The sequence below is a fragment of the Rhea pennata genome, chromosome 8, assembly GCF_028389875.1.
Source record: "Rhea pennata isolate bPtePen1 chromosome 8, bPtePen1.pri, whole genome shotgun sequence".
Taxonomy (NCBI): domain Eukaryota; kingdom Metazoa; phylum Chordata; class Aves; order Rheiformes; family Rheidae; genus Rhea; species Rhea pennata.
This window is the reverse complement of record NC_084670.1, coordinates 18638811-18652568: the sequence shown is the minus strand read 5'-3', so window position 1 is coordinate 18652568 and position 13758 is coordinate 18638811. Positions and strand designations below refer to the sequence as shown.

Genomic DNA, 13758 nt, shown 5'->3' with positions numbered 1-13758 from the left:
TTAGGAAGCGAGGAATCTCTGTACAGTTTGAGTCTCTAAAGATCTATGAGCAAAATTACAAATAAATCATTTAAATATGACAGTAATCAGCCTTCATGACAGCAAAGTAAGTTATGATTTTAAATGGGACACCTAGCTTTAGAACTGTTAATCTTTTTTTTTCCCTAGGAAAGGTGAGGAATTAGTGAGGCCCAGGATTAAAACCCTCCAGTATTTAATCTCACACACGTTGATTCTTTTTGCTAGAATAATTCAGAAAAACGCTTTCACAAATGCTTTCGCTTGTTACCATTTCCTTTCTGTGCTTTATTTCACATTCAAGGAACATAGGACTTTGAAGGCATTTGCAGAAAATGCAGCAGAAATTTTCTTGCCACATAACTCTTCTGCCCACTTTTATATGATTTGTGTTGGTACTTTTTTTTTTTTTTTAATTAAAACACCAACATCTGAATTATTTGAAAACTGTATTTGCATTTCAGAGAGACATTATGATTTTGGTATTTCCAACTTGAGATGAAATTGATAGAATACATTTCATAGGTGTGGATTTCTCACCTTCGTGCTTTGCTTTTCTTGTCGAATATTCTAGTGGACAAGCAGAAAACAATGTAACTGTACAGTAAGTTCCTCTTTTATTTTGCAGGTTTGTATTAATATGTAAGTGGATCTCCCAGCTTAATGCAAGTAAAACTAAGGTGAGTAAAAATGGTTTTGCCAATTTCTTTGGATTGATGCTCAGAAAAAAGTGGTCAGTGGGGGGAAAAATAATTTTAATGAAACTTGTATCCTGATTACTGTAATTTGTAGACATAAAGTGTGGCAAAAGAAAGGACCAAACAATACCCTTCAAATATATTTAAATACATTTAAATTTATAATGACAAGTATATTTTTCCTCTTTAAATTGTTACAGTTGAAAAATTATGGCATTCTGTTAGCTGTTGAGAAACAGCTTTCCCTGCATATTATCCGCTTGGTTTGCAAGTACTGAAAATGAAGTTTGTTGCATTGTCAAAGCAATGTGTTAAACTTATACTTCATTCTATTATTAAATAGGTGTGTGGGAAATATGGCTAGCTACCAGAATAGCATTTCGTGTTTTTAATAGTGAAATTCTACTTTTCTTCATTCCTGTCCTCAGGAACTCTTTTGGGAGATATTTGAAAGACTGGATATATGGAGATTTACTGCTAGTACTCAGGGGCTATAGAACCTGGGCAGTATGTGCCTCCCCCCACCTCCCACTTTCAATTGCAGTAACTGCATGAGATAAATAATTTATCTAAGCCCAGATTTTGTTTCTGTTTGTTGATGTTTTACTTCAGGGAGATTTTGAACTATAAAATTGATATCCATTAATTAATATTCCATTAAATCATGTGAAACAAGTTTAACAATTTACTTTAAACTATATTAAAATAGCTGAAGTTTTCGTGATTAGGTAATGCCCCAAAGTTCAATAATTTTCTTTACTATGGAGACAAGTCGTGATGGTATAATGTTTACACAAGTTTCCTTACCAAATAAAAGCAAAGTTCTCTGTTAATTTTCTGCTTAACTGTTTAACTAATATGCCATCTCGGAATAGAGCAGCTTTTGGCAACTTGATATTTTGAAGAGGTGAGCAGGAGATTCGGTACACTCAAACAAGCTTGTTGTTCCTTTCTAATCTCTGATTAATAGGTAAACTTAAAATACTTAATGGAGCTTTTAAAAATAATAGCACATGCATTTTAAAATAGGCCTGACCTGCTTTGTTGTATCTTCTGTTCTCCTAAGACTTTTGAAGAGCTGTTCTCAACTGTAAGCAAAACAATTTGTGGGGAAATGGAAGATAGCTCTTCTTTTCAGTGTGGTTCCTTTGTATAATGTATAACTGATTCAGGGTTTAGATTATGAATTGCCTTCTAATCAATGAACAATTAAAAGGCAAGTTGAACTGCTTGTGTGTGTATGTGCTTATGTGTATATGGAGAAATACTTAATGCCAATGTGCTGCTTTAAAAAAGAGGAATAAGTACAAATCTGCAAAAAGAAATATTTTTTTCCTGATCTGAGCTTGAGTTTAAAACAGAAGAATCATGGCTAAGAAGATGGCTTGAATTTGTGGTAAGGTTTGTTTCCTGTGCCTTCAAATGCTTTCAGTTCTTAGTTTGTTCTGTCTCTTCTGATTTATGTGGTATCTAGTCACTGATTTAAATACACTTCGAAAAGTAATTGAGAAATCTGAGATATATAAGTAACTCTGTTAGGTTTTTTAAGCATGAAATCTGAATGAAACTCAAAAGTCCTTTCATCTTAATGGTTGTTGGCTAAGATTTTTTTAAAAAATAATTAAAAAAAAAAGCTTTGGAGGAGAAAGCCTGTGTTCTTGCATATATAACGAGAACTGAAAATTTTATAAAAAGTGTTTGTAGCAACATTGTAAGAGTGTTTGATCAGTATTATTATTGCTTGGATAAGATCTGGAGTTTGACAGTCATAAGAAAATGATGGCTGAATGGTCAATAGAAAGCAGCCTGCATTATCGGGAAAAAATAGAGAACAGGTATCCGGTTATACACACTTATGATATACCATAGATGCATTGTATTGCAGTGTGCATTGCCTTTGAGTGCTGATCTAGTCCTGTGACTCAAAAACAACATAGCAGAACTGGAGAAGGTTTGGAGAAGGGCAGTAGGGATAACTAGAGGTACGGAAAGACGCACAAGGAACTTGCCAAGTAGAGTGGGATTTCTCAGCATAAAAAGCTACTAACTGGACAAAGATACAAAAGCTTTATAAAAACAGTGCAACGTGGAAGTTAATTAGGACAGATTATTTCTTGTCTCTTTAAATAAAAGTATTAGGAGATGTCAAATGAAACTTGCAGGTTGAGATTCAAGAAAAGACAATGTGTGGTTAAAAAAAACAGATTTTTTTGCCAAAAGAAGTTTTCAGAGTTTTTCCACAAAGTTTTAAGGATCGCTCCACAAGTTCATGGAAGAGAAATCTATTGAGAAATTTAATAGAATCTAACTTTTGCACAGGAATTTCTTAAGCTGCAAGTTGTTGGAAGCTGGGAGAGTATTTTGAGATAATGTCACTGTATTCTTTCTTTGTTGCTACTAGGCATCTGCTTAGCAACTGTTGGAAATAAGATTGTAAGCTAGACAGATCTGTGGTATGACACAATGCGCCTGTTCATATGATCCTTGAGCAAAAACAAGCCTTTCTCTTTTCTTGAGACATTGGCTGAAAAGTTGGTGAAGAATTTAATGGAAATGGTGATAATGTCAAGTGGTCTAGGAGAATGACCTGCAGCAGCCTTCTAAACAGAAATGAACAAGGTGGAACTTCAGAAAGAGCTTTCTACCCTTAGATGGAGCTTCAAAAGGTGGTCTTCGAAGAGCTGAGATTTATAAAATAATATTCAATTGTGAATCTAAGTGATGGGTTTGAGTAGAGTAAAGCTCAACAGTATGCCAAGCATTGAAATAACTGTTATGTAGGTGAAATACGACTGGAAATATATTTTTGTGTTAAATTTAGCAGAATAGTGACTAACTTCTGATTAACTTAATGAGTTTAAAACTGAGTGTAATCCCTGAAATAACTAAAACTCCTACACGTTCCAGAAAAGTAAACTGTAATTAGGCTTGTAATTAGGCTTGTTACAATGCAGTTTCTCCAGTTTATTAAATTGTGTACTTAATGCTTGGTATCATACTCTCATATACTAAAAGTGAATCTATATTGAACAAGCTGCTTCTCTCAACTGCCTCTGGACTTCTGTCTCCTCTCAAGCATAGTGACTGGAGCATCTTGTAAACTTTTGTCATGCCTGTTAACTCAGTGTGGGCTTGCAGACTCCTCCTTTGATGTAAGCTTATGTCACTTAAATACTAGTTGAAATTGCAGTTTCATGATTTGTTCAAACAGGTTATTTATGACAAAACAGTATTTCCTAATGACTTTGAAAGTGTACTTTTATGCAAATATTCTGTGTGATCTTTTTTTGCTTTCTCAATTGTAAATCACTTGCTTTTCTAGTTTTCTAATGAAAAAAGGTGTGATACCTTGATATTAGGGAATCAAATAAAAAATATTGCTAGTTAAAGATACATATATTCAAGATACTACTTACAAGCAGTGAATGGACTTTATTGGGTAGCTGTAGTCTTCATTCTTAAGTTTTTTGCCTTCTGTACTGCATCTTCTGAGCTGTATAAGAGGACCTATCTTTTATGTATGGGGAAAGTTAGGAAAAATAGTCTTCATCTCAATGTGTTAGTGGTATAATAGGTCACACTTCCTTATATGTAACAGGAGAGATTACGGAAATAGTGCTGAATTTTCCTGTAACAGTGTATGGAATGAAGTCAGATTTTTAAGTGTTTGAGAGATCGGGCAAAACCAGCATTGCTTCCAGAGACTGTTGTACATGTATTCAGTACTGATGTACCTAAACATGGAAAATCTAGCAAAGGACCACGGAAGTTGAAGTAGCACAGGATGGTAACTATGGGCATGTCTGATAGTGTTCCTTTTGCTTGGACAGGGATTTCGTATGATTTTCATTTTACTATTCAGATTATCTTGGTAACAACAGTAAAACTCAACTTTAAGTATGTTAAATCATTCATGGATAAATTTTTTTTTTTTTTTTTTTTTTTTACAATTATTAGGGGAGAGACCATCAATCTATTGTATTAGGTTTGTCTGTACATCTAGTCACATATGGAGTTGTAAAGCTACAGGTCTTTTACAAAATACAGTGTTTGTGTTCATCAGTAAAGATTTATACTTGAAAAGATGACTTTCTCCGAGTTGACAGAATTTTTTTGCCCTTAAACTAAAAGGGTACAAGATAGTAAATAACAGTGCTAAGAAATGCTAAAAACTGCCTCACAAGCTTTTTAACCCTTGATCATAGAGAGTGTTTATCTGTAATAAAGGATGGTAAGAAGCAGTCTGCTGATGAGGGAGTGAACATCACTGAATATAATTAACTATAATAAGGCTCTGAAGTAAATGAGTAAAAGCAGAGTGTTCATTTCAGGGAGTCTTTATCCAAAAATATTTGTAATTGGGAAGAATAGCATGCTTTAAGGGTTAAGAAGTCTACAGCAGTAGGTGGTGCAATTGTAAATATTAAAGTGTGTTTAGGAAGTAGATATCAGTCAAAAAAAGCAAAAATCATCAACAGTTATTTGATGTGTTTCAGGTTATGCTGGAGAGAAGAATAACTACTTTTTAAGATCAAAATTTTCCTAAAATTGAAAGATGTGTCTTGTTCCAAGATATATTTCCATAAAATTGAGTTGAACTGTTTTTAATATTTTCAAGAAAGTTGTATTATAAATCCATTATGTTACATCATGTTATTGTCATGCAGGTTCTCTTCCTCTATGATCTTTGATACTGACACTTCAGGGCTAACTCAGGCAGATAATGAACACTATAGTTGGATGCACTTCAGGAAAGACTCATGTCAAAACAGCCAGATGAGTCTGATTTCTGAAAGTCCTTCCCAGTCTGGTTGTGATGTTTGCATACTAACAGAGTATAAATGCAAACAACCTGTGTACTATTCAAATAAAAAACTGCATGGTGGTAACTTTAAACGTTTTTGTTCCAGTTACTGAATTTGGCTTTTTCTGAAGTTTGTGGTTTCTGTGAGAATAAGATGTGAGTGATCCTGTAGTTGCAATAGTAGGTGGAACAGTGTCCAGGGAAGATAACTAATTATTAGAATCAGTTTGCTCCAATATAGGTACTGGGCATGCGTTGAAAGTGTTCTTTACCCACTGCTCACAGTAGATTTTCTTATTATAGGAAAAGTCACTTTAACTGAAAGGCAGTTTCAGCTTTGCATATGAAAGTTCAGCGGTTTTGCTTTGACTAGTTTTAAATACTTGTCTTAGTACACCATGAGTTGACGTGCTCATTTGGAGGAGAGGAGAATGTTTTCAGTTTTGTGGCCTTTACAAATGGGGAAAAATCAGGTTGCACAAAGAACTTGACTGCCACTTGGTGGCAGTACTTGACTTCAGAAGGACTTGTTTCAGAGCAAATGAACTGACTTTAATCCTTTAAAACGAAAGGTTAAGGGAGAGTAGCTTTGTTCTAAAAATTTTTTAAAGTTACTGATATATTTTAGAAATAAATACTTATCTGAACTAGTGAAGAGTTACGTTTATGTATGTCAATGGAATATCTAGCTATCATGTCCAATAAATAGTTTAAGATAATTCCTTGTATTAATATTCTTAGATGTATTTGATGCTCTCCAGTTTGAGTTATCTTAGCATTTGCTTCTAGCATTTTATTTCCATTGAATAGTGTACTTCAGAGGACTATTAGAATGTTGAATTTGCTTCATGATAGTGCTCCTCTTTGTAGTGTTGTCCCTTGCAGGTAAACAGAAGACTGACAGAATTGCTTTTCTTGCCTCTGATTTTTTTTCCTGATTTTTCATTTTTTTATATATATATTAAAGTAACGTTTTTAGGAAAAGATTTCACATTCAATTTTTCTGTCAACAAAGCTACTAAATGTTTGTGCCCTACTCTTAGTTTATTGCCTCTCAGTTGTGCTCATGGAGCAGTGTCTGGGTCCCAGACTTTTAAACAAGATAATGATAAACTGAAGGAAGGAGTGTGAAGGAGCAGAGGAAGGCAGGAGTCATTTAAATCGGCTTTGCTGCAAAGAAAAGTGTAACTCCAGTGTATAGCACAATAATCTGACAGGGTATGGCTCCATATTGAAACTACTGTTCCCTCTTCTGCCAGCCAAAATATTCTGCAAAGACATCAGGACTTTCGTTTTAGCATTCCTATCTTCCTCCTTCCCCTCACCACTCCTTCCCCCTCCCCCCCCCCAAAAAAAAATCAAAACAAAACAAAAACCTTGCAGCGGTGGGACTGGAGCCTGCAAGGGTGCTGGTACTTTCCTAAGCATGCTCCATGCTCTGATGGTGAAATTTCTCACTTGCTGTGATTAGAGTTATAATAGAGCATTAGTGATGGGGGGAGGATGAGTTCTGTGAGGAGGAAGTATTTTCTTATATTGCTTCAAAAGCTGACACTAAGTGTCTAGCATCCTTAGACCTCTTTAAGGTGTGAAATACCAAGAAAGCATCTGGGCAAATTACCCTAACCTAGGAGATGGGCTCATGCTGCTAATAGGTAAATGTATTGATTGTGGAAAGTCCTGAATCTTAGAAACATTAGTAGAATCTGAGGTGAAGCTTGAAGCACATATATATATTTGGGAGTAATAACAGTAATGTTTTGTGAGAGAACCTTGGAAAGCAGGAACACTGAAAGAGAGGTTAGAAGGAAAGAGCAGCAAATCACAGGATTGCTGTCGAATATGTTATATTTAACTCAAATTTGAGAAAATGCCATTTTGCTATATGCCTAGACTTTCATTAAAAGTTTCTTAAACTGTCAAAATTATGAATCAGAAATGGTAGTTGGAAACTTTTTTTGATAAAATCCTCTTGTGCCTATACTGCTGATGTTTTGAAATTGAAAAAAGTGAAGTGAATAAAATCTGAGCATCAGGAGCATTACTATCGGTTAATAAAATAAAATATTCATCATATTGTGTCTAGGTTAAACAATTGGTGGTATCTTACATTAGGCATCAGAATACATTTGACTAAAAAAGGCAGGTAATGATAATGCAAAAAATGAAGAGTGCTCTATCAAAAGTTTATTTTTTAGAGGAAAAATAAGCAAGCATGTAAGATCAGAAGGAAAAGAATTTATCAGTGAATGTAAGAGTTTGAATTTCTGGAGAAATATTATGTATTAGTATCAGAGCATTAAGTCAAGAGAGAGTCTTTAACCTTCTGGCAAATATTCCTTATTAATGAGACTTAAAGACCTCTTTGTACTTAAGCAAATGTTCGAAATTTTGTAATCACTAAGTAATTGAGGAAGATGTCTGATCCTAAAAAAATCTAGCAACAAAGGTATAGCAAGATTTATCAACTTCAGTTTTAAGTTGTTGGGAGGCAGAAAAATAAAATGGAAAGAGATGCATGTTTATTTCCAAGTAGTTGCTATCCAATGAGTTAAGGAATACAATACTTAGAATACTTACAAGACAAGAGAAAGTATATTTAACATTGTAGAAAGTATGTTTCCATTCAGTTATAAGTTACTTGCTTCCATTGTAATCCAGGATAACTCCTTTATATTTTAGTCCAGTCCTCAATATCTTCCTGCATGTAAAGTCTATGAATGTAAGAAGTAGGCAGTCAATGAAGAAATTCACAATTTGAGAAAGAGGTCACCGTAAGGAGGCAATAATACTTGGAATGCAAGTGTATTTTTGTTTTTAGCCTTAAATATATTCATTTAACAGTAGAGCAGAGGTGAGAGTAAATTTGTAATACAGTGATGGGAAAGGGAGAGAAGCTGACCATCTCAGGCCCACCAGAGTATGGGAGTTGGCATGCAGTTTCCACTCAAGCTGTAATTGTTCTGAGGTTGCTAGATTCAAAATCTGGTTTTTGTATTGCCTAGGCATCTTTTAGAAATATTTAATTCACTTAAAAATAATCTTGAGCACTGTAACCATCTTAAAATGCTGCATTAACACTTAGAACTAGGTAAAGTCATATATTTAATTCTTTTGGCACTTAAATTGTCTTGTCATTTATTTTATTGACTTCAGTATTGAATTTTAACATGGTGTACCCTCTTGTAAGTGACAAATTGATTTGTTTCCCCAAGCAAATCAATACTGGAAAATAAGATCAAGAATGGTTGGTGGTAGTAATGGTATTCTGTGATTTTTTTTTTTCTTTCAATTGTAAGACATTCATGCTTCAGTTTTGCAGTCTCTTCTTTAAGATGTGAGGTGTTAAAATACTGCTCTTAAACATTCCAGACAAGAAATCAAGTTACTAAAATTTTGACTTTAAAAGCTATATTTTTCTGTTACTAACTGATACATGACCTTGAAGAAGCCGTTTCATTAAAACAAAGTTTCAGGTAAATAAACTTTCCAAGTATAATCTTAATGAAAAGGTCAATGACTTTTGTATGTTGATGGATTAGTAGAAAACCATCCTACTTCTGAAAGACCTAAACTTGAGATATTAAATTTCATCATGGAGAACCTTCTTGCAACTTGGCTTGCACTGTAATTTTTAAAACATTTACTGACTTAATATCTTTTTGTTGTTTAGAGAATTCGGAATCCTAGGAACTGTCAAATTTCTTGTAGAACAATAGTTTTATTTTTTCCTCTATTCTACCTTACAAATGTTTTTATACATATATATATATATATATATATATATATATATGTATATGTATGTATGTATATGTATATATATGGAAAATCTTGCATTTCAGTTTTTCAGATGATATCTTAAAAGTTTTTGTTTGAAATTTCTGTCAGACTTTGCACTGTGGTTGGATGTGTGTTGTAGAGTTGGTTAGAAATAGCTTGGAAATCTGAAGCATCATATGATCAGATAAGGAATAGTTAGCTGGCTTGGTTCTTTTTAGTCATATTTACTCTAAATTGACTCTATTACTCTATTCTTAAAGCACTGATCCAGAGAAGTGTGTTTGAGATGAGCATTAAGTGACCTATATGCTCTGACAGACAATAGGAGACACACATGGTATTTACACTATCAAGGCTAGCAATGTTTTAGCAGGAATTCGAACTGATATTCTGTCTCTGATCAGGGAGGTTTGCACAGATAGCAGTTTGAGCTGTAGCCGTGGTCTGTGCAGGGCACCTTCCTTTTGTGATAACGCTGTCCGGCTGGTAGAAGCTGAACCGGAGAGTTTCCCAGTTCTGAGCACTGACAGTTCTTTTCCGATTGTGTTGATCTTCTGCAAGCTCCTGGAGAAAAGGCGGTGTGATTACTGTGGTACTTGGCCTTGGTGAACTTCTCCCACAGAAATCTGACAGCTGGGAAAAATCTTTCCTATTTTGATTTAATTAGTTTCTTGTTACACTCTTTAAAGATTTAGTAAGAATTCATGCTGGGGGAAAAATATCATTTGCACAGAAGGTGACTGATTGTTCTGTGGTTATTATGGGCAGCGGTAACTTTGTGTTTCCCAATAATGCAACTTCTTTATGTTGTGTCAGTGTTTTTTCTCACTGCTTTAAAAAGCAATTCTGATGTGGGAGTATAATTGACTAAGAGTTCTCAAGTGTTGGGGTTTTCATGTTAGCATCTATATACCAGAATTTCAGGTATATTTTCTTTTCAAATGAATTCCTCAGCCTATAGCTGTATTACGTTACATACAAGCATGTGGTTATTAAGTGTGGGAGGGCAGTATTCTTAGTACTGTGGTATACATATTAAACAAGCTCTGTTCACTACAGAAGTTTGTGGGTTTTAAACATAAGTACTACAGATAGTTTGCATGTATGTTATGTAGAAGGGAATGTATTTTAAAGTGCTTAACTTGGAAACAGAAAACTGGAGGGCAGAGTGAGTCAATGACTTGTCGTTTGGTTGTAAAGCTTTGCAGTTCTGTTTCCAGCTGGAGAGTGGATCAAGATAGCTTTTAGGAAGAAGTGAAGAACAAATCCTGTAACACATTTTTATGGTGATCAAAAAGCATCATCGTTTATTTTTATATTGCTAGATAACACCCAAAACCTAGTAGGTATGAAGTTTATGCTATGCATTACTGTGTGGAAGAGACATGAACGTCATCCAAATATCCTAACACGATCTTTCTGAAAATACGGCTGGTGTATGCTAGTCTACTTGGTACTTTAGGAGACAGTCTGTCTCTCTCCTCCTCTCTTCCTCAGCTGATGCCTATAAAACTTGTACTAGTTCATCTTTCTCCATATAGTCATTAATTTTTCCAAAGGTTCTTAAATTTTCACCAAGTTTGTCGTAGTTAAGTTAATAAAGGAATAGGCTGTATATTGTGGCAGGAATGGAAGTCGCCTCTGCTTTAGTTTTGTTTAGTGACAGATTTAAGCTATCTTTGGTCTACTGTTTTTGCTTAAAAATCTGTAACTCCATCATCTCATGTATCTCAGCTTTATTACAGGAATGCTTGTGGATAAAATGATGGATTTTTTTATTAGTTTTCTATATTTACGTGACAAAGTCTTGAAGAAATAACAAATCTAAATGAAAGTTGGGGGAACCTGAAATACCTTTCATATCCCTTGAATATTTGAATAGTCTTATATGTCCTTATTATTCCTATGCCTGCTTAAAGAACTTGACTTAACGAGGAGTTACTTAGCACAGGATTACTTCGGTTTTTTTGATCTTTTATTTCTTTTGTCTTTGTTACAGCACTGTTGAAATTGTGTCTTCAGTTTCTAGGCTATAAATCAATCTATTTAGAAAATGATTTCTAAGTTTTTGCGCTACTTAATTGTCACTATGTATGTTTTTAGTTCATTGGGTTATATTTATAAATTTAGTAAGAAACTTAGTATTTAACCACAGAAGAGCACTTTGTACTTTTTTTGCAAACTCATCCAAATTGCTCCATCTTAATTCTTCCGTTTCACTGTGCTTTCATATCTTAACCTCCTAGTAGAATAAGGTCCTGTTCTTCCCCCCCCCCCCCCGAAAAAAAAGGGAGGGGGGGGGGCGACAAATTTCTAACTGAAACTTGCAGGAGGCAACAGCAAACTACATTTAGCTCTGGAGTGTGGTTTTAATGAAGTAACATTGTGTGATAGCATTGCACTTAATTTTGTGTGTGACCCTATTACGTAGCAAAGGTGGTCATTTTGAAATGAGAGCTTGAAATTGTTGTAAACCTACTTGTAGTAAATACAGTTAATAATGTACATAGAAGAATGGAATTAAGTGCATTTCCTATCAAAAAGAATTATTAATGAACAGAAAGTGGACAGCGTGGATCTGATGACAGGAAGGTTGTATCTAATCTGAGTTACTTAGTGACCTAGTAAGCTTGCTCAGAGGGATTACCGAATAATTATGTTAATATGCAATTATCACCTCATTTCTTCTGTAGTAACCTCAAGATGTAGTGTAGTATGGGTGTTATAGCAAGTGCTGATAGTTTGCAAAAATACTGATATTAGAGATTTTTGAGACAATAAGATTAGCTTAAGGCATTTAAATGATGATCTGTCAGCTTGAAGACAGATCTGACCTTACACTTTTTTTTTTTTTTTTTTTTTTAATGCTTACAGTATCTGGCTACAGGCAGCCTTATCTACAGAACTCATTATGATTTTTCTAAAATTGATGTTTTATGAAAAAATAAATAGATCAAAAACTGTTTAAGAAATCATGCAAATTTACTAGTATTCCGTAATTAAATTGAGGTGGAGTGGAATGTGATCCAGCTAAATCTTTGGTTTTTGTTTGTATGTGCTTGTATAGGCTTTTTGAAGCATTATCATTTTGTATTTATACAAATCTCCTCAATACATTGCAATAGCACCTGCAAACATTATGTCATAGAAGGTTTTAGTCAGCAGTTGTTCTGTCTTAAATAAAAATTTAGTCCAAATGCATAGTGCTTGCCTTGGTAGGGGATCTGTTAAGCACTATTTGCAATGTTAAACATTGAGAGATTAAGCTTTTAATTTAGCTTTTCTGAAATACAGTAAACATAGGTTAATTACTATATATTCTGACAGAATTAGTACGATGCATACTTTTCGTGCGGTGGAGAAAATGATGCTTTTAAAAATGTGTGGTGGAAATAAGCTAAGAATATTGTATATTCTTGGTTGAATCTTAGTTGTGACAGTGGTTGGAGATTTTTTGTTTTGTTTTGTTTTTCTCCCTTCTACTCAAAGCTCAGGGTTAGGTAGTGTTTCAGTTTGAGTATTGTGCTTCCCGCATGGTACAGGTTAAGTAGTAACAATTTTTCCAAATGATGGTATTGTGTAGGTGTTCTTGCATTTATCTAGTTACACATATCTTTGTGTGTGTACCCACAAATTGGAGGAGCTAATTTAACTGTCAATGAAGTATTGAATTTTGGTTCTGTTATCACAAGACTCTGAATTCCTGTAATTTAAAAGGATATATACTTACCTTAATAGCACTATCTTAAATCTGTTAAGCTGATTTTTGTTGTCTTGTATATAAAATAGGGAATGACACCACCTTGATAGCTGAGAAATGTGATAATTAGCAGAAAATGATTAAAATGTTACAGTAATATTACTGATATAGTAAGCTTTCAGGTGTGATCCAAAGACTGAATTATATAGGGACAGCTCTGCAGCAAAGAGGTCTTCTAATCGGATGCATGTGGAATAGTTCACAATATCTATAAATTCAGAATGTAAGGAGGAGTATTAAAAATTGCATAGTGCATGTTTTAGCTATTATCTATGATTACTTCGAAGGGCATCTTGGGTTATAGCTGGTTGTGTGGTGCCCTTGCCATTTTTTAACTTAAGCTTTAACAGTAATATTTAGAGTCTTTGTGTATAGTTTTGTTTGCAGAGCAACACAGTTTTGTCCTCATTGTGTAAAGTTGTGAGAAGTTTTGGGGAGCCTTTCCGCTAATGAGGGCTGCGGGCTCAAGCAGGCCTGCTCGTCTCGGTTTGCCGCCCTGCTGTTCGGGGGGCGCTGGTGAAGCCTCCTTCAATGGGAAGCGTCTGTTCTTCCTCTGAGCCCCTCACACCAGAACAGATGGGTGGAACTTGGAACAGGGAAGGTTTTACCTCCGAGGTGGTAACAGTGAAGCCACTCATTAACACTGAATTTACCACTTCGTTAGCAATGTTGTTTCCTGTTGAGAAAAGCCAATATAG

The 13758-nt window shown here is 34.6% G+C and overlaps 1 protein-coding gene across 5 annotated transcripts in view; it reads left to right on the top strand.

The window, feature by feature from the left end:
* ZNF644 (zinc finger protein 644) overlaps positions 1-13758 on the top strand; it is a 52040-nt gene that overhangs the window by 20109 nt on the left and 18173 nt on the right. For all 5 annotated transcript variants that reach the window (XM_062581904.1, XM_062581905.1, XM_062581903.1 and 2 more), the window contains exon 2: positions 647-698. The gene's annotated coding sequence lies outside the window, so the exon portion shown is untranslated. The remainder of the gene's footprint in view (positions 1-646; positions 699-13758) is intronic.